The sequence below is a fragment of the Cavia porcellus genome, unplaced genomic scaffold, assembly GCF_034190915.1.
Source record: "Cavia porcellus strain 051 isolate PalLab524CR breed Dunkin Hartley unplaced genomic scaffold, mCavPor4.1 scaffold_19, whole genome shotgun sequence".
Classification (NCBI taxonomy): Eukaryota; Metazoa; Chordata; class Mammalia; order Rodentia; family Caviidae; genus Cavia; species Cavia porcellus.
Window position 1 is genome coordinate 15,421,749 of NW_026947502.1, and position 18,622 is coordinate 15,440,370.

Here is an 18,622-nt window from a genome sequence, read left to right on the forward strand (position 1 = left end):
TGTGGGTTGACTTGGTACAGTTTCCACAAAGAAGAAAGTACTTCTGGTACTTGCCTTTTGTGTGCCTGTCTTATTTCATTTAACACAGTGTCCTTTAGTTCTGTTCATTGTCCTGAAAATGACAGGATTTCATTCTTCTTTATGACTGGGTAAGCTTTCCCAGCATCATTTATTGAAAAGATTGTAGTAAAACTACAATGTAGGCTTTTGGCACCTTTGTTGAGAATTTGTTGGCTATAGATGCCAACAAATGGATTTATTTTTGGGATCACCATTTTGTTCTGTTGTTCAGTGTACCTGTTTTAATGCCAATAATGTGCTGCTTGATTACTATGGCTGTGTATGCCTTGAAATCAGGTATTGTGATGCCTCCAGTCACCTCCCTGTCCTCCTCCTCCTTCTCCTCCTCCTCCTCTTTCTTTTTTGTATTCCTTTAATGGTGATGTGGGGGACTGAACCCAGGTCCTTGCACATGCTAGGCAGGTGCTCTATCACTGAGGAACCTCCCCAGCCCTCCAGCTTTGTTCTTTTAGCTCAAGGTTACTTTGGATATTAATGGGTCTTTAGTGACCCATTGGTCAACATGAATCCATATGAAGTTTTGGATTGTTTTTCTAGTTGGATGAAGAATATCATTGGTATTTTTATGGGGATTATATTAAATCTGTAGATTATTTTTGGCAGTGTGGGCACTTTAACAATATTGATCCTTCTAACTCATGAATATTGGATAGAATTCAACCCATTCTTGTGTGTGTGTTTTCAGTTTCTTTCATTGGGTAGAAGTCTTGAAAAGACTTGTGCATGTCTTTTAGTTCTTTACTTATATCTATTCTTATGTATTTTACCACTTTTGTAGCTATTGTGAATAGGACTAGTTTCATGATTTTTTTTCTCAACAAATTCTTTATTGGTGTATTAAAAAACCTGTTGATTTGTGTGTTGATATTGTATTGTTATTTTACAGAATTTATGAGTTCTAATAGTTTTGGTTGGAGTCTTTAGGTTTTTCTATGTATAGAATCATGTGATTTGCAAACAGGGATAATTTGACTTCCTCCCTTCCTATTTGCATGCCTTTTATTTCTTTCTCTTGCCTGTTTTGACTAATTCTTCTAGTACTGTATTGAATAAAAGTGTTAAAAGTGGACATCCTTGTCTTGTTCTTGATCTTATAAGAAATTCTCAGTTTTTCCCCAGTCAGTTCTATGCTGGGCATGGGTTTGACATATCCAGCCTTTGTTATATTGAGCTATGATTCTCTAAACCTAATTTGTTCAGGCTTTTATCATGATGTGATGTTGAATTTTATGAAATTCTTTTCAGTACTGTTTAAATGATTATATGACTTTTATCCTTTATTCTGTTGATGTTATTGGTTTATGTTTATTGATTTGTATGTTTATTTATTTGTAATGTTGAATATATTTATATTTGTATATATATATATTTTTGTCTTTTTCCTTTTTATTGGTACCGGGGATCGAACTCAGGACTGCCTGTTTGCAAGGCAGGAGCTTATGCTGCTGAGCTAAATCCCCAGCCCCTGTTGTATGTGTTGTATATGTTAAACCATCCTTATATCTCTGGAATGGAACCAACTTGATCCTAGTGTTTGATCATTTTGATGTCTTATTGAATTTAATGGGCTAGTACTTCGCTGAGAATTTTTGCATGTATGCACATCAGGTATATTGTTTTCTTGTCTCTTTATCAAATTTTGGCTACAAGGTAATACTGGCTTTGAAAAATGAGTTTGGAAGGGTTCCTTCCCTTTTAATTCTATGAAATAGTTTGAGAATAATAGGCATTAGTTCTTTAAAAGTTTGGCAAAATTCAGACATGAAGTGATTGGGTCCTGGGCTTTTCTTGTTTGGGATACTTCTTCTTCTTTTTTTTTTTTTTGACCTTCAATCCATTCCAAAGGATACTTCTTTTTTTTCTAAGTTGCTGGTTCAATTTCATTACTTTATATTGGTCTATTCATGATTTTTATATTCCCTTGGTTCTATTTTGGTAGTACTGAGATTGAACCCAGGACTTTCAAAGTGAGCTACATTCCTTGGCCCCTGTGGTGGACTGACTAATGGGCAACTTGTAACACCCAGCAGGACTGAATCATCGTGCTGCTGGGGGAGGAAGGCCCACCTGAGGATTGTTGCCAACAGCATAAAAGGAGAACTGGAAGGGAAGAGGGTGTGCTATTGATTTCCTGGAGAAGCTTGTCACTCTGGCTTTCCTGATATGAACTCAGCTGTTCCCATATCATTGGAGGAGCTTGGGATCTCACTGTCACTGAAGATGGCTATGGTTCTCTTTGAGGGAGCTCTGGTCCTTACCTTGAGCATTGTTTCCTGGCTCCAGTGCTGATCCCTCTGCTGGCACAAATCCTTTATCTACTGGTGCAGACTTTCTAGCTTCCACCACTGACCTTTGGGCCTTCCCAGTGTAGATCCTTGATGCAGACTTGCCTGAGACATTGCCCTGGATTCTAGACCTCCAGTAGGACTCATGGAGAACATTGCCTTGGGCTCTAGATTTTCAGCTGGAATCGTGCAGGATGTTGCCATGGGATCCAGGCCCTCACCTGTATTCTTTGGGCCTGTAATGTGTGGACAGATTTCTGGTATTCTGCATCTGTCTTTGGGTGAATATTATAAAATGTTCCTATAGATTATGTTTTCTGTATTAAATCTATTCCCTTGTAAACCCTGACTGCCCCCACCCTCTTTTATAGAAATTTCTTTCTTTTAAGACAAGATCCCAGTAATTGACTAATTTGCCCAGCTTAGGCTAGAATTTGAGACCCTCCTGCTTCAACCCCCAAGAATCCTGGAATTGTTGGCATGTAGCACCACATCTGGCACTCTTGGTTCAATTTTTGTAGGTCATATGTGTCCAGAACTTTTTCCATTTCTTGTAGGTTTTTTAGAATAATCATTACTGACCCCTTATAGTTCTGTAGTATCAATTGTAATGTCTCCTTTTAGCTCCAGTTTTGTCTTTTTTTTTCTTGGTTAATCTAGCTAAAGATTGCTCAATTTTATTTATTTTTTCAAAGGACAAATTGTTTCACTGATCTTTTGTATTGTTCTTTTAGACTATTAATTTCTCCTCTGATCTTTGTTATTCCTTTCTTTTTCCTAATTTTGAGTCCATTTGGTTCTTTCTTTTCTAACTCTTTCACGTACGTCATGAGGTTATGTAATTGAAATCTTTCTACATTTTCTTTCTTTTTTTGGTGGGGGGGTGGTGCTGGGGATTGAACTCACGACCTTGCATTTGCCAAGAAGGCATTTACGCAGCTGAGCTAAACCTCCAGCCCTACATTTTCTTTTTTGATGTGGGCATTCAGTGCTACACATTTATCTCTTAGTACTGAATTTGCTGGATCCCACAAGTTTTGGTACATTGTGTTATTGTTTAATTTTTTTAGAGAAAATTTTAAGTTTCTCTTCTCACTTCTCAGTGGCCCAGTTCAATGTCCATGTATTAGCACAATTTCTAAAGTTTACTTTTGTAGTTGATTTCCAGTTTTATTCCAGTTTGATCAGAAGACGTACATGATACGATTTCATTGTTTTTGAATTTATTAAGACCTGTTTGGTAACCTGTTATATGGCCTTGTCTTGAAAGAGTGTGACACACAGATGAAAAGACTGTGTGCAGTCCGGCTGTTGGATAGAATATTTTATAAATATCTGTTAAGTCCATTGATCTTTACTAGTAATATAGTTTAACTTTGATGTTTCTTTGCTGATTTTTTTTCTGACTGCTCTATTCACTGATGAAAATGAGAAGTTGAAATTTACCACGATCATTGTATTGGAGCCTATTTCTCTCTTTGGATTTGATAGTGTTTGTTTTGTACAATTGGGTGCTTTGACTTAGCTTCATATAAATTTATAATTGTTATATCATATTGTGACGTGATCTCTTGATCATTAATATAGGGCCACTTTTTGTCTTATAGTTATTTTTTTAAAGTCTACTTTGTCAGTTATAACTGTAGGTACTCTGCTTTAGGTTTCTATTTTCTTGGAATATTATTTTTTATCTTTTCACTTAAAGTGTGCATGTGTTTTTGCTAGAAAAGTGAGTTTCTTACAGGTCAAATATTGTTGGGTCTTGTTTTTCCACACCAGTCTTCAGCCAGTCTGTATCTTTTATTGAAAAAGTTAGTATGTTTACATGTATTCTTGATAAATTAGACTTCTTATCATCTGGTTGATTTTCTTCTAGTTGTTTTGAGTCTTCTCTGTTCTTTCCACTCTTGTTCATCATTGTGTTTTAGTGATTTGTCGCACTGATCATTCTTTTCTATTTCTCTTTTTATGTATTCTTCTAGTGGGTTGTGCATCTTCACATGCTATCATGATGGCGGTTATCTTTTTTATTGTTTTTATGTCTCTGAATATAAGACTCACGCATCTTTTTAAGGCACATTGAAACAACAATGTTAAGTAGGATAAATTAGACCAGTTCAGATATCGCATGGTTTCTCTTATATGCGGAACCCAAAATATAAATAATTAAAAAAGCAAAAAAAATAGAAAATAGAGGTAGATCTTTTGCAAGTAGGAAGGAGACTGAGAGATGGAGGAAGGGAGAAACGAATGAGTAAGAACAGAAACTAAAAACAAATTAAGGTGTATTATATATGTGTACCCACTCCCCATAAAGAATGTAATAATTATGTACTACAAACGTGTACTAATAAAAATGTAAAAATTCAGAAATATAAAATATTAAGTGGGGAAAAAAAGAGCTGGTCTGGTGGTCAGGAATTCCTTCAGGTTTTGCTTGGTTGGCATTTTGGCTCATGACTTGGAATATATTATATTCTTTCCAGCTGTAAGGTGTTTGCTGAGAATTGTGCAGTTAGTTTGATGTAGATACCCTGAAATGTTTTACAGATTTGAAAAATTCTTGTCTTGTACTTTTGACAGTTTGACTGTAGTATGTTTTGGTGAAGATCTTTTCTGGCCATTTCTATTTAGGATTCTATGAAACCCCTATACATGGATGTACATTCTTTCTCAAGTTTGGTGGGGGGTTCTGATCTTATTTCATTGAATAGCTTTCCTGTGTCCTTAATATTATTTCCCTCACCACCAGTTATTTAAAAATGCAAATGTTCGTGTTTTTAATGGTGTCCCAATGGTCTCGAATGCTCTTTTCTGTCACCTAACCCACCTCCCCTCTCTTTCTTTCCTTTTTTCCTTTCTCTCCCCCTTATTTTTTCTTTCTCCCTCCTTTCTATTCCTTCTCCCTCCTTCTCCTCTTCCCTTCCTTTCACCCATCCACCCATCCATCCATCCACCCACATCCATCCATCTGACTAGATTATTTCAAAAGACCCATCCTTGAGTTTAGACATGTTTCTTCTGCTTTGCCTAGTTTGTTACTGAGGATTTCAACGGTGTGTTTTGACTTAATTGAGTTCTTTATTTTCAAGATTCCTTTTCTTTTTTAAAGGGTAGGGCCTCACTGTAGCCAAAACTGGCCTCAAACTCATGGCATCCTGCTTTAGCCTTCTAGGAGTTGTGATTGCACTCATGTGCCACCGTACTTGGCTTCCTTTGTTCATTTTCAAAGCCTCTATCTCTATTGAATTTCTCATCCATGCCTTACATTATTATCATCTCCATTTAAATCAACTGTATTCTCTTAAATATCATTGAAATATTTTAGAGCTAATCTTTCAAAATCTTTTTTTTTTTTTTTTTTGAGACAGCGTCCACTATGTAGTGCAGGCTGACCTTGAACTTGTTTAGCCCAGGCTGGGTTCAAATTGACTGCCTCAGCTTTCCAAGTGTTGGTATCACAGGCACATGCCATACGCCTGGCTTGCTCTTTCAAATTCTTTATCAGGTATTTTATCTTTAGTAGTGTCTTTGGGATCTGTTGGTAGAGAGCTATGTTCTTTTTAGAGGCATCATATTACCTAGATTTTTTTGGTAATTCTTTGTAAGCTTACACTGAGGCTTATGCTGAGTCATCTGGTGACTCAGGTTTCTCTACCACTGTTACGGGGGCACCTGTCTTAATTAAGCGCTGTTCTCTGAGATGTGTCTTGCAGTGCTGGCTGGCTCTGCAGTGCTGACTTCATTTCCAGCTGGGCACCATAGTGTTATCTCTGTGGTCACTTTGGGAACAGTGCATATGCACAGTGCCTACCACAGTGGGAGACAGAGGTTCCCTGTCTCTGTGAATCACGCAAAAGTGGGGACACTGCAGTTCAGGCAGGTGTGGTGTGGACAGCAGTGGGCGTGTGTGATCCCTGTGTGGCCACTCCTAGGTGCCAGTGCCGGCCTATTGAGCAATGGGCATTTCCTCAGGAACAGCTGTGGCTGACTGTGCTGCCACATGGGCCTCAGACACTGGTGGCTCTAGCAGTGGTGAGGGGTCTAATGCATTTGTCATTGGCCACTCAGTGGTGTGGACTCAGAAACCCCATGGGCAGAGGAAGAGGCGGGAACTGCACCACCCCCTCAGCGGTGCTCACACACAGTGCGCTCAGATAAGGCGGAGGTGCGATGGCCCCAGAAATCATGTAGGTGCCAAAGCAGCTGGGACCGTAACATGGGCTCTGTTGTTTTATGGGCAGTGCATGCCACGTGTGGGACCGTGTCTGGAGTGACGCAGAGTAGCTGTTGGCTGCCTGGCTGTGCATCAAGGATCAGCTTGAGCTGCGGAGCTGCTCCAGCCTTGCTCAGAAACAGTGTCGTTTGCTCCTTGTCCTGCAGTGATGGGTGCAGTGCAGAGTGGTGCCGAGTACTTCACCGGGCCCACAATCCCTGCTTGCAAGGCACCCAGTGAGCTCAGGTCACAGTTACTTTCCCGGACTAAGTGTTTTATTTTTCTCTTTGAGGCAGCTCCTCCCTGTGCCAGTATAGTGTGTTGTCTGTGGGGTCCCAGAGATGGGATTGTGCAGGGGCTTCTGACCCCTAGAGTCACCCAAACTCTGAAACAGATACCTTCTGTTCACTCAAGGGTGATGAGAGATTCTTTGCCTAAGCCAGGCTGCTGAGCAGATGGCAGGTCAACTCATCTAAATGGGGTGCAAGCCGTGAAGTCTGATGACCTTTCTCCCAGCTAGGACTGCACTGATGGCATCTGCACTGATAGTGTTTCCCAGGGCTCACTTTTCGCCCTGGGCCCTGCAAAGCCAGGGAGGCAGATAGTGTTCTGTCCTTCCCTCCCCTCCCCTCCCCTCCCCTCCCCTCCCCTCCCCTCCCTTTCCTTCCCTTTCCTTCTTTCAAGGTTCTGGTTACAAAAGAGCTTGCTGATATTCAGTGTTTTTCCCTGGTCACTCACCTTGAAAAACATGTGTACAGCTGTTACTTCTGGTCACTTTTGTGGAGTGGGGTGGTGGTGGTGAATGCTGGGTATCTTTATTCCACTGTCTGGAAATGTTCTCATAAAGTCTCAATAAACTGTCTGTTTCTTTTTTAATTTTTATTTTAAAGGGGATAAAGTTAAACACAACAAAACAACAAAATAGGACATAAGAAAGTAATGTAAGAGATACAAATTTCAAAGGTAGCCAACCTGAGATCTTCATTGTTTATCATATTGATTCTTGTTTTCTTCCAAATAGTTGTCCATGTCTTCACAGACAGAGAATTCATACAAAACAACATAGTATAAAACTGATCCAAACAGAATGAGGAAGGTGTTTTAGGTCTTCAAGACCAGACAATAGGAAAGTTAGTAATGGCTGCCGTAGAGTCTCTTGTTCTCTTCAAAACAGCTGTCCATACTTTCATGTATATTGAAGTTCAATAAAACAAAACAGGCAGAGCGGGAAGGGTTGCTTGGTTTCCTGGTGCTCCAGGTCCCAGCATGGCGTGGGTCCCAATAAATGCTGGTGGCTCCCATCCTGGGCCACTGGAGCCTGCCACACTCACAGCCACTCATGGGGGGTGGGGAGGGCATGGGGAGAGGGGTTGCTTTAAGCTGTTTCTTTCTAATGAATTGACCATTTCACTGCCCAAGGTCTGAAATGGCCAACAGATCATAGAAAGACATCTCTTTAGGCTCCTGCTTGAAACCAACAGTGTCAGGAAGCTGCCAGCCTTGATTCAGGCCCAGGACTGTCTATTTCTTTATGCCTCCCGCACTGAAATGTACTACCTGGGCTATGTGACGAAACCATGTTCCTCTGGGAAAACACTTGCTTTTCAATTGCGTGGCAAAACCCCCAATTCTTGCTTTTTCATAGACAGTGTTTGGGTTTGGTTCCCCATTCCTTCTCAATTTTAGGGGTCAATATTCTCTTTTGAGAAAGATACCCATGATGCTTGCCTAAGAAGTTTTTGTGGCGTGGCTCTTTGGTAAGGGTGTGATGTTGGATGAGTCAGCCAACCTGCCTTTTCTTGGTAGCCTTTGAAAGGTGAATCTGGCTTAGTCAAAAGGGATGTCTCCCGTTTCCTTCCTTCATTTGCCCTTTCCCCTACCCTTCTTGTTATGAAATTGTGTTTTAAATTTTTTTCCAAAGCAAAAAAACAACAAAAAAAGGTATCTCAAAGAGGATCAAGAGATGAGAACCTTCAGCCAGTGATGTTGGGCCAGGCTCTTGACCACAAAGCAGACAAAGTTTGAATTTGTAGGAGCCTGCGATTGGCTTGACATCCAATGATGACATCCAATGTCAGGCTTTGTTTGCTGGAATTTTCGTACTGATGTTGTGAGGTCCTACAGTGGCCCTGATGTGACAGGTCAAAGTTATGTTTTTTAGGGCTCACAGGAGTCACTGCAAATGCTTACTTAATGTGCTGGTTCCCAGACCTCAGCTCCAGGGATACAGATTCTAGAATTCTAGGGTACAAAGCTCATGCTCTGGTACAATATTTTAAATTAATTCTCAGTGATTCTGGTGCATGTTATCCAGGACCACAAATTTTGACATTTTGGAAACTAGTTTTGTTTCCTGTAAATCATTTCCTCCTCCTACCCTTTGTTTCCCCTCCCCCTCCTCCTCTCTTTCTCCTTTTTTGGCAAGCCTGGGGATCAAATCCAGCACTCGGCAGATGCTAGGTAACTGTTGTGCCACTAAGCTACATCCCCAGCCCCGAGAGAAAAAACTTCCCTGTGCCCTTAAACCAGATTCATTAACTGTGAACACCTTTCCTCATTTGCTGTCCTCTGCCTCTCTCTCCACACACAGACTTTTATCCTGAGTCATTTCCAAGTAGTGTACCTACACCAAACCCCTATTTTAAATCTTTGAGTATAGATATCCTAAGAGCAAGGCCATTCTGTTATACGAAGCACAGTGATCAAATTCAGGAAGTTTAGCACCGATGCAGTGTTATTATTCCCTGATCTTCACTTCCATATCACCATAACTGATAACATCCTCCGTGCAGCCCAGGATCTAATGTAGGGCCAATAATTCTACTTGCCATGTGTCTTTAGTGTCCCAGGGCCCAGGTTTTTTTTTTTTTTTTTTGGTGGTACTGGGGATTGAACTCACGACCTCACACTTGCCAGGCAGGCGCTTGTACTGCTGAGCTAAATCCCCAGCCCTGGGCCCAGGTTTTGAGAAGCAACACTGTGCAGCTGTAGAGCAGGGCAAGAGACTAAAACTCTCTGAAGCTCAGGAATGCCAGAGACCGAGGACCAGAACCTTCTGCTGTGTGTTCTGGGGCTTCCCATTGGTGAGGGCCAGCATCTGCCAGCCCGACCCCTGCAGTGTTTCTGCTTTGCCTGGAGCCCACTTTGGGCTCCCTCACCTGCCCTACTGCGTTCATTTCCTGGCACTTTCTCTTCCATCTCCATCACTTGGGACAAATAAGTCTTTGTTATGGGAAAGGAAAGGGAAAGTGAATGGCCAGGAAGAGCGAGAGGGAGAGAGAATGAATTAGAAAAACAATAAACCAAGCGTTCCCACCCTTATAATTCACAAACTGCTAAGGGACGTTCTTATTACTACCAAAGGAAGTACAGGGTTCTGGACTTTGGAATGTCTTATTTTGTTACACTAGGGTATCCACTCTCATGAAGGGTTTTTTTTCTTAAAGAGGTGAAAGGAGGAACTCAGTGCACATGACACTGGTGGGGCTGAAAGAAAATTCCCTATTTAGAAATGTGATACAAAAGCAAAGTCATCATTTCAGATGAAAACTTGACTGCCTTGTGGGGCCAACCGAGGCTTCTCCACCCTGTGCTTCCCACAACAGGGGGCAAACAGGGCTGCAGAGGTGAAGGCCAGGGGTGCTCGGGCTGGCGCTGGGCAATGCGCAGACTGCTTGTTTCCTATGAAGCCCAGATATTCACCATCATGGTCTGGTCCTACTCTGGCCTCCCTTAGGGTTAGGGTTAGGGGTGCAGTCATGGTTAGGGTGAGGCCTTCATGGTACCCTGCTTGGAGGAGATGCCCCTACCTGAAATCGCAGAGTCCCACGAAAGCCTGGCTGTTAACTGATTTCAATTTAAGGTCTATGAGACCAAGCACTGTGTTTTCATCACTGTCCTATATCTGGCCCGTGGCACTGCAGTTGATGCCCAGTAGCTGCTCAATAAAAATTTATTAAGTGAATTAGAAGTTTGCTCAGGGCTTCTGATAGGTTGACAATTAAAACAAAAAGAACAAACAGTGTTGGACAGTTTTATGCCTTCTCACATGTACCTTCCGTTCCCTTCCTACGCTTATGGAAAACTTAGATTCATTGCACTCTCTAGAAGTCTGGAGTTTGTCTTCAGCTCATTCCTCAGTTTTCCTAGCTGAACATCCAACTGCTTACCAAACTTGAGATGAGGGGTGGTGAACCTATGGCACAGGTGCCACAGTGGGCACACGGAGCCCACTTTGTCACTGTGTGAGCCAAGTTGCCTCAGCAGCCAAGCATCTGGTAACAGTTATTTTGTCCAAACTCCTTGCCAGGCATGGTGGCACAGGCCTGTAATCCCAGCACTCCAGAGGCTAAGACAGGAGGATCCCTGTGAGTTCCAGGCCAATCTGGGCTACATAAATGAGTTCAAGGCCACCCTGCCCTACCTTGATGTTCAGGTTTATTTGCAGTGTTGGTACTTCGTGATAATAAGTGGTTTTGGGTTGCAGTTCGGGCACTCTGTCACTGCTTCAGGTAGTCCACATCCTGGGGTCACGCAGCTTCCCTCTCCTTGCTGGGCATGGCGGCGCACACTGTACAGCTTACTTGCAAGGCTGAGGCTAGAAGATAGCAAGTCTGAGAACAGTTTGCAACTTGATCCTGCCTCAAAATTAAAAACATGAAAAGGTCTGGGGATCCAGCTCAGACCTTGGTTTGCAATCCACAGTCCTAGAAAACTAAACAAAATGAAATGAAACTAAACAAAAACACAAGTCTGTTCTCTCTGCTTCTTTCCATTTTCATGGCATTGTTCTCATTTCTTTCTTGTGGGTTCAAGAAATTCCATTGCTCCCCGACCTTTGACATCTACTTTGTTCCGGAAGGTTCTCATCACAGCCTTTGAATCCTTCCCTTGCTTCCCCCACGGGCTTCCATGGTGGAGGCACGCACCAGCGGCTGTGGGCCAGTCCTCTTTCCTCCCACGCTCCTGCCTCTGAATGCCTACTTCTCTTTTAAGGCTGACTCAGATTCCTCCTCTGAGCTTCTTCAGAATAAGGATCAACCTAAGCTTTTGAATCTGTTTTAATAGTAAGTTCAGATAGCACGTCTGCAGAAGTGAGGGCCAGTGGATGTTCAAGACTTAGAAGATCCCTTATTTTCAGAGAGTAATGAGCTAGAGTGCAGATGGAGAGTGATATCTGTCCCGACAATGACCCACGTGCATCATAATTTGCTAAGGACCAAGACTGAGAATTTCACCTTTTGTTCTTCATACTGGTTTTCTGCGGGGGAAGGAGACAGAGAGGCTGAGGTGATCGGGATTTTCCCACAGTCACTGTGCAAGGGAGTGGTGGGTCCTTAGAGCACTGGGACTCTGCCATGCTTCCTCCCAGAGCTTTTGATGACAACGGCTACACCTTCTTGGAAGAGGGACCTTGTGTGGTTGGTGCATTCAGCGTCCTACATGCTGTGGCAGTCTTTGAAACGAATCCACGCTTTCTAATTACTAGGCAGAGTGTGTCTCTCGTTACCTTCTATCATTAAGATCGATAACAGGATGATACATAAAATTAGCCATTTTGTTTAACAGAAATTCTGTACGTGGATGGCAAAAAGCTAAACAGTACAACAGTGTATGGAATAAAAATAAAGTTTCATTTCCTTGTACTTGGGAGCCTGTTTTAATCGCCAGAGGCAACCACTAGTGGGTTTCCTGTTTATCCATCTGGAAAATTTCATGTATAAATCAGCATATGTGAATATAGATTTCCCTGGAAAAAAATAAAACCAAGTGGGAGCCTCGGATGCTGTGCATCTAGCTTTCTTCATTTGGAAATGGATTCTGGGCTGGGGATGTGGCTCGGTGGCACAGCACCTGCCTGGCAAGTGCAAGGTCACGAGTTTGAGTCCTATTACAAAAAGAGAGAAAGGAAAAGGATTCTGGAGAAGGTTTTATTTCACACGTATAGATCTACTGCATTCATTTCAAAGGCAGCCTGGTATTCCATAGGTTGGATGTGGCCATGATTGAATGAATGAGCAGGCATTTAGATTATTTCCTGTGTGCTGGCATTAGAACAGTGTTTTTATTTTATTTTATTTTGTCTTTTTCTTTTTCTTTATTATTTGTACCAGGGATTGAACTCATGACCACATACTTGCAAGGCAGGTGCTTAGAACAGTGCGTTAAAGATCATGTTTGTACGAACTCCTTTATTGTCATACTTTGTAACCTAGAGGTTTCTAGGAATTTTTTGGCACAAAGTTACAGGGAGGTGTTCATAAGTCTTTACTTTTAGAATAGGGAAGATTGGAAGGTTATAAATATAGAAAGACTATCATATGCCTTCTCATAAGTAAAAAAAAAAAAACAAAAAACAAAAAAAAACAAAACTCAAACCCAAACCAAACAAGACAGATCAGTAAAAATCCTAAATTTAGTTTAAGGAAATACCCCAAATGTTCATATATTTCCTCATATGGACGACCTCAGTGTTTTGGTTAAAATACTACCTATTGTTTTGTTTTGAAGACATTCTTTTTTGAGGTCTCTCCTTTCTAGGGTCCTCGCACAGTCGTAGCCTGGCTCCTGCACTGGCTGGGATAGAAAAAGCTGCAGCCTGAGAGCAGTGGGGCCCAAACCCTGGGACCAGCCAGGGTCAGTGCTCGGTGCTTGGTGCTCGGGGAGGAACTAAGCTTATTCATAGCTCCAGCTAGCTCCAGCTGCTGGCTCTGGGAAGGGGGAACTCAGACCCAGGGAGTGTCAGCTAACACAGACCTCCGAGCTCTCACTTTCTTTTAAGCTAAGTGAAATCTAACACATAGGATTAAAAGATACATTGCCTCTATATATCATAGGCATGGATAATTGGAAAGTGAAAAATTTTAGCTGGGCCTGGGGGCACATACCTGTAATCCCAGCACTCTGGGAGGCTGAGGCAAGAAGATCATAAATTTGAGTCCAATGTGAATAATTTAATGAGGCCCTGTCTCAAAGTTTAAAAAAAAATTTTGAGGATCAAACTCACAACCTTGTGCTTGTCAGGCAGGCGCTTGTGCTGCTGAGCTGTGTTTCCAGGCCTGAAAAAAATTTTTTTTAGAGACTAGAGATTTAGCTTATTGTGAAGACCCTGGGATCAATCAATCCTCAGTATTAAAAAAAAAAAGTAAAACTATTTTATATTTGCATTAAAAAACAAACAACTTAGGAATAAACTTAACAATAAAAAGACCTGTGTACTGAAAATTGCAAAACGTTGCTGAAATTGAAGTCCTAAAACACAGAGAAACTGTGCATATATTGACAAAATTCAATTATTAAGATGTCAATGGATCCCCAAGATGATCTGTAGCTTTAATACCTTCACAGTCAAATTCCTGGTAAGATTTTTATGTTTTAGGAAATTGACATGCTGATTCTAAAATGTACTGAACAACAACAGAAAGGAAAAAGACAAAATAATCTTGAGAAAGGAATATAAATTTGAAGGATTTGTATGCCCAGAGTTTTAAGATTTGTTACAAAACTATGGAAATCAAGACAGTTGGCTATGGTATACTAATGGAGGTGCAGATGCATGGACCAGTGTTCAAATCCAGACCCAGATTGTATATATATCTCTTCAGTCGAGTTTTGGCAAAGCTCCCATGGTAACGCAGTGGGGAAGCTCTATACCCTTTCCAACGAGGGGCCATGGAGCCATTGCACAGGTAGTGAGTATCAAAGTTCATTTTTTGTGTCAGCTTGCCTGGGCCACAGTGCCCAGTTATTGGGCCAAACATTTTTCTAGATGGCTCTGTTGAGGGTGCTTTTGGGATCAGATTGACATTTAAGTTGGTGAACTCTGAGTGGAGCAGTTTCCTCTGCATAATATAGATGGGCTTCACCCTGCCACTGAAGACCTTAATAACAAAGATTGATCTCCTGAGCAAAAGAGAAATTCTCCCCGCCCATCAGTGTTGGACTTAGACTGCATCCCTCCCCTGGGTCTCCAGCCTGCTGGTCACCCCATCAGTGTTTGGGTTCACCAAGTCATCACAAGCTGTCACTAATCCTTAAAGTGAATCTCACCCTTTCTTACACACACACACACATAGACACAGACACGCACATTTCTGTGTATATCCCATTGCTTCGGTTTCCATGGAGAACACTAATACTGAGTTAATAATGGGTAAAGTACATGGATCAAATCACACAAAAATTAGCTCAAAATGTGGTATAGATTTTTGTGTAAAAGCTCACTCTGCAAAACTTCCAGAAAAAATGTGATAAAAAGACTTGAGATTTTGGATTATAAATGAAGATTTTTTTTTTTTTATAGTCAGAACACAAAATGCTGTAATAGAAAAAGAGAAAAAATAAAAATTTGGGTTTAAGCAAAATGCAAGACTTTTCCTCTTCAAAAAGATATCACTAAGAAATAAAACACAAGCCACAGATAGCATAAAACACCAAACAGTGAAGTAAGCAGGAGCCTAGGCAACCACCTATGAAGAAACACGGCCGCTGTTCCTTGTTTTTATCTCACAGGCACAGATAAGCAGGAGGAAGAGATGCCTGTTCTGGGTCAGAGTGTGTCATCTGTCAGCCAGCGCTGCCCCAGAAGGGACCTCCCATGGGTCTCGACCATGATCTGTGAGGTTCTGATAGGAGATGTGGAGAGTGACCATAAGCGGGCCCGGAGGACCTGACCTGTGCTGGGATTGTCCATCATCAGATATCCTGGTGGCCACACTGGTAGCTGGAGGATGGCCGTCACTTGCTATGTACGTGATATTTCAAACCTGGCAGTGCTGAGGTCTTGTGCCCTGTTGACAATGACTGTCAGAGCTCCCTGCCACCACACCGATCAAGCTACTCCGAGGTAGAAGCTCTTTGTGTTGAAGGAACCTTGCAAGTCAGAGCTTCCCAGAGGAACTGGCAGCCTTAGTGATTGGTGTGAGCCCTCGGGGACAGTGAGATTCTTGGGCACTCCTTGGTCTTGCATGCGTGCAGTTCTTGTGTCCACTTTCCTTTCATTCTGGCCCAGTGTGGTTATCACACTTAGTGGGAGCCCAGGAATGAAGATTATCTGAATTCACATCTTGGTCCCATGACACACTGCACTGTGACTTTGAGTGAGTTAATTACCTCTCAGGATGTCACTGGCCTGGAGCAGACTCATGATTCTCTTGATGCTGTGTGTCTGTGTGTGTGTTCAAAATTTTGGGCCATGATGATTTATTTATTAGTGACCTCCTGGGATTTTACTTGCTTTAAAAAGTACAATGGCCTAAGAAGAAACTTGAGTTAGAGTCTGGTAGTTAAAACCATGGTTCTGGAACTAGGTTTTTGCTTTCAAGTGATAGATTCTTCCTCCTTCCCACTGAATGACCTTGGACAAACAACTTCACTCCTCTAAGTTTCTTCTTTTCTAAAAGAGAGTACTAACGGTTCTTCCTAATTTCACAAATTATTGTGAGAATGGTATGTGATGCATATGTGAAGTGACATAAACTCATCCCATATAAGATGCAATATGGTTATAAGCAAAGGTCTTGCTTTGGAAGGCAGAGATTACAACAATTCCTTTGTTTACCTTCTAGAGAGAGTATGTTTTTTCTTCCTACACTTTACTGACTTATTAAAAATATGCATGTAATACGAATGCTGATTACTGTGTTCCAGTTCCTGGGGACACATCAATGAACAAGTAAGACACAAATTCCTGCCTGTCGGGAGCTTACATTTTTGTCTGGGAAGATAGGTGACAAGGATTAAGAAGGTTGTATATTGCATCAGAAGGTGCTAAGTGCGTGTGAAGTTGGTGAGGAGTAGAGAGGGGAGGAGGGAAGGGACCGGAAGTGTGGACACACTGTTTACAATCTGGGACATCTTCTTGAGAAGATAAAATTGAGCAAAGCATTGAAAGAGGCAAGGAGTGGACCAAAGGGACAGTTGGGAGGAGAGCTCTTGGGGACACCAAGGAGGCTTTGTCACCTGGAGGATAGGGCAGGGAGCAGAAAATAAGGTCCCAGAACTAAGGGGTGAGGTTAATTAAGTACAGATATCTCTGGGCTGTACAAAAGAAGGTGAATGAAACCAAATTCCCCTTGGAGACTTTTGGGTAGAAAAGTGACACAATCTGATGCAATTTTAAAAGAGTAAATTAAAAAGGTTAATTACAGCATTATTTTCTTGGGCAAAGGTTGGAAGCTACCTAGACACCCATCAGTGGGTGCTGGTTAAATAAACACAGCTATTGGAAAGAAGGTGGGAGATGTATGGGTATGCTGCATCCCCTGGACTGAATCTGTGTCTCCCCAGATTTGAGTGTTGCAGCCTAGTCCTCACTTGGCGTGATGGTATTTGGGGTGAGGGCTTTCGGAGGTAATTAAGCTCTGGGAATTTTTTCCCCTGACTCACACACAAAGATTCTGCAAGCAAGTGTCCCTCTGTGAACCTGGAAGAAGATGCGTGTCTACAGCCTGGTCATGCTGCATCCTGACCTCAGACTTCTGGCTTCCAGAACTGTGAGCATTCAAGGTTTTATTGTTTAAGCCACCCAGAATAACTCCCTATGACATCCTGTGACAGTAGCCTGAACTAACTGAGATATGATACGCAGGCTACTAAGCTGGCAACCAGAAAAGGCAGGGTACCACATTGTGTATCATACACACAGAGACTGCTATACTGTCGGGAAACATTTCTAGAAGGGTACAAAGGAAAAAGATAGCTCCTGGGGAACTTAGCGCTTACCTGGGCATACGAAACAAGCAGGGTACATTTAACTCTATAACGTCAGTTTTGATTTAAAAAATTAATTTTAAATTTTATTCACTTAGTGATGCGGGGATTGAAGTCAAGGGTCTTATATACAACTAAGCGCTGAACTTAACCAAACCCTTTGGGTCTCTTTTGAATTTTGAAACATGTGCCTATATTACCTTTTAAAATGCATTATGTAAAAAGTGTACAAATTGGGTGAGGTGGTGTATCCCTGTAATCTCAGCACTCTGGGAGGCTGAGGCAGGAGAATTATGTGTTTAAGCCATGTCTAGGCAGGCAACTTAATCATTTAGGAAGACCCTGTCTTGAAAACAAAACAAAATAAGATAAGACAAGACAAGGCAGCACAAAACAAAGGGCTTAAAATGTAGCTTAGTGCAAAGGCCTTGAGTTCAATCCCCCATATCAGAAGAAAAAGTACATATACTGTGCCAAATCAGCTGACATGAGCTATCTACAAAGTTACCTGCTCTCTCCCCTATCTTCTGATTCCAGGCCCTGAGCTAACCAGTGCCGTGTGTGTTCTCATACCTTCCTCTGCGCTCAGACATGAGTGTGAAGCATGTATAAATCCAACTTCATTTTCTTTTTAAAGCCAAGAAAGCGAACGAAAAAGAGATCATATTATATTCCTCAATCTGCAGCTTGGCTTCCCCTCACGCCTAACACAGCACCCGAGTCATTCTCCAGGCCACGCCAATACATCTAACATCTGTTATTATTTTTTTCAGTAGCAAAATCATCCATTAAATAATGTGTCATAGTTAACAACCCATCACTTGGAGCGCTGTGAAGTTGTTTCTAGCATCTTTGTGCGCATGCATATGGATGGCTGTCACTTCTGATGGTGCTGTAAATAACATCTTCATTCATAACAATAAACGTCTACGCTGCTTTCACGTCCTCCAGCTCAGTTGTTCTGGAAGTCCTGTGGGGCTGGGGGCGGGTGATGAGGCTTCTCATGTGTGAGGCAAGGTTGTAGGGTTAGTCAGCTCGGTTACTAATGTGTGACTTTGGGTAGGTCTGCCCCACCTTCTCCCCCAACCCCAGTCTAGGTCTTTCCCTCTGTTATTAAGAGAATTGGACCAGGTGATGCCAAAGGATCTTTCCATTTCTATGATCTTCATGACCTTGTGAGTTCACAAGAAGAAAGACCATGGTTGCTTTCCTTACTGTTGAAAATTAAGTGCACAGTGGTCTCTTAGTGAATATTTGTTGAACAGATGCATGAATGAATCCTTGGTTTGCAGTCATGCAGCTTGACAGAGCGGAGCTATGCAAACTCCTG

The 18,622-nt window shown here is 42.0% G+C and overlaps 1 long non-coding RNA gene and 1 other non-coding gene across 2 annotated transcripts; one reads left to right on the forward strand and one right to left on the reverse strand.

Moving 5' to 3' along the window:
• Nucleotides 1-7,960: 7,960 nt before the first annotated feature.
• LOC111757851 (small nucleolar RNA SNORA2/SNORA34 family) lies at nt 7,961-8,097 on the reverse strand. The gene has a single exon (XR_002792112.1). It is a non-coding gene; the product is annotated as a small nucleolar RNA SNORA2/SNORA34 family (small nucleolar RNA).
• A 7,938-nt stretch (nt 8,098-16,035) lies between these two features.
• On the forward strand, nt 16,036-18,230 carry LOC134471710 (uncharacterized). The gene is made up of 2 exons (XR_010041296.1): nt 16,036-17,075; nt 17,830-18,230. It is a non-coding gene; the product is annotated as an uncharacterized LOC134471710 (long non-coding RNA).
• Nucleotides 18,231-18,622: the final 392 nt, after the last annotated feature.